We start from the raw sequence: 3096 nt of genomic DNA on the forward strand, positions 1-3096 counted from the left end.
AGAAATCAGAAAATACCTAGAGACAAATGACAATGAAAACACGATGATCCAAAACCTATGGGATGCAGCAAAAGCAGTTCTAAGAGGGAAGTTTATAGCTCTACAAGCCTACCTCAAGAAACAAGAAAAATCTCAAGTAAACTATCTAACCTTACAGCTAAAGGAACTAGAGAAAGAAGAACAAACAAAACCCAAAGTTAGCAGAAGGAAAGAAATCATAAAGATCAGAGCAGAAATAAATGAAATAGAAACAAAGAAAACAATAACAAAGATCAATAAAACTAAAAGCTGGTTCTTTGAGAAAATAAACAAAATTGATAAACCATTAGCCAGACTCATCAAGAAACAGAGGCAGAGGACTCAAATCAATAAAATTAGAAATGAAAAAGGAGAAGTTACAACAGACACCGTGGAAATACAGAGCATCCTAAGAGACTACTACAAGCAACTCTATGCCAATAAAATGGACAACCTGGAAGAAATGGACAAATCCTTAGAAAGGTATAACCTTCCAAGACTGAACCAGGAAGAAAGAGAAAATATGAACAGACCAATCACAAGTAATGAAATTGAAACTGTGATTAAAAATCTTCCAACAAACAAAAGTCCAGGACCAGATGGCTTCACAGGTGAATTCTATCAAACATTTAGAGAAGAGCTCACACTCATCCTTCTCAAACTCTTCCAAAAAACTGCAGAGGAAGGAAAACTCCCAAACTCCTTCTATGAGGCCACCATCACCCTGATACTAAAACCAGACAAAGATACTACAAAAAAAGAAAATTACAGACAAATATCACTGATGAATATAGATGCAAAAATCCTCAACAAAATACTAGCAAACAGAATCCAACAACACACTAAAAGGTTCATACACCATGATCAAGTGGGATTTATCCCAGGGATGCAAGGATTCTTTAATATATGCATATCAATCAATGTGATACACCATATTAACAAACTGAAGAATAAAAACCATATGATCATCTCAATAGATGCAGAAAAAGCTTTTGACAAAATTCAACACCCATTTATGATAAAAACTCTCCAGAAAGTGGGCAGAGAGGGAACCTACCTCAACATAATAAAGGCCATATACGACAAACCCACAGCAAACATCATTCTCAGTGGTGAAAAACCGAAAGCATTTCCTCTAAGATCAGGAAGAAGACAAGGATGTCCACTCTCACCACTATTATTCAACATAGTTCTGGAAGTCCTAGCCACGGCAATCAGAGAAGAAAAAGAAATAAAAAGAATACAAATTGGAAAAGAAGAAGTAAAGCTGTCACTGTTTGCAGATGACATGATACTATACATAGAGAATCCTAAAGATTCCACCAGAAAACTACTAGAGCTAATCAATGAATTTGGTAAAGTTGCAGGATACAAAATTAATGCCCAGAAATCTCTTGCATTCCTATACACTAATGATGAAAAATCTGAAAGAGAAATTATGGAAACACTCCCATTTACCATTGCAACAAAAAGAATAAAATACCTAGGAATAAACCTACCTAGGGAGACAAAAGACCTGTATGCAGAAAACTATAAGACACTGATGAAAGAAATTAAAGATGATACCAACAGATGGAGAGATATACCATGTTCCTGGATTGGAAGAATCAATATTGTGAAAATGACTATACTACCCAAAGCAATCTACAGATTCAATGCAATCCCTATCAAATTACCAATGGCATTTTTTACGGAACTAGAACAAATCATCTTAAAATTTGTATGGAGACACAAAAGACCCCGAATAGCCAAAGCAGTCTTGAGGGAAAAAACGGAGCTGGAGGAATCAGACTCCCTGACTTTAGACTATACTACAGAGCTACAGTAATCAAGACAATGTGGTACTGGCACAAAAACAGAAATATAGATCAATGGAACAAGATAGAAAGCCCAGAGATAAACCCACACACCTATGGTTAACTAATCTATGACAAAGGAGGCAAAGATATACAATGGAGAAAAGACAGTCTCTTTAATAAGTGGTGCTGGGAAAACTGGACAGCTACATGTAAAAGAATGAAATTAGAACACTCCCTCACACTATACACAAAAATAAACTCAAAATGGATTTGAAACCTAAATGTAAGACCGGACACTATAAAACTCTTAGAGGAAAACATAGGAAGAACACTCTTTGACATAAATCACAGCAAGATCTTTTTTGATGCACCTCCTATAGTAATGGAAATAAAAACAAAAATAAACAAATGGTACCTAATGAAACTTCAAGGGTTTTGCACAGCAAAGGAAACCATAAACAAGACAAAAAGACAACCCTCAGAATGGGAGAAAATATTTGCAAATGAATCAACGGACAAAGGATTAATCTCCAAAATATATAAACAGTTCATGCAGCTCAATATTAAAGAAACAAACAACTCAATCCAAAAATGGGCAGAAGACCTAAGTAGACATTTCTCCAAAGAAGATATACAGATGGCCAAGAAGCGCATGAAAAGCTGCTCAATACCACTAATTATTAGAGAAATGCAAATCAAAACTACAATGAGGTATAACCTCACACCAGTTAGAATGGGCATCATCAAAAAATCTACAAACAACAAACAATGGAGAGGATGCGGAGAAAAGGGAACCCTCTTGCACTGTTGGTGGGAATGTTAATTGATACAGCCACTATGGAGAACAGTATGGAGGTTCCTTAAAAAACTAAAAATAGATTTACCATATCATCCAGCAATCCCACTACTGGGCATATACCCAGAGAAAACCATAATTCAAAAAGACACATGCACCCAAATGTTCATTGCAGTACTATTTACAATAGCCAGGTCATGGAAGCAACCTAAATGCCCATGGACAGACGAATGGATAAAGAAGCCATGGTACATATATGCAATGGAATATTACTCAGCCATTAAAAGGAATGAAATTGAGTCATTTGTTGAGATGTGGACGGATCTAGAGACTGTCACACAGAGTGAAGTAAGTCAGAAGGAGAAAAACAAATATCGTATATTAACGCATGTATGTGGAACCTAGAAAAACGGTACAGATGAGCTGGTTTGCAGGGCAGAAGCTGAGACACAGATGTAGAGAACAGACGTGTGGACACCAAGG

This window comes from Balaenoptera ricei, chromosome 7, assembly GCF_028023285.1.
Source record: "Balaenoptera ricei isolate mBalRic1 chromosome 7, mBalRic1.hap2, whole genome shotgun sequence".
Lineage (NCBI taxonomy): Eukaryota > Metazoa > Chordata > Mammalia > Artiodactyla > Balaenopteridae > Balaenoptera > Balaenoptera ricei.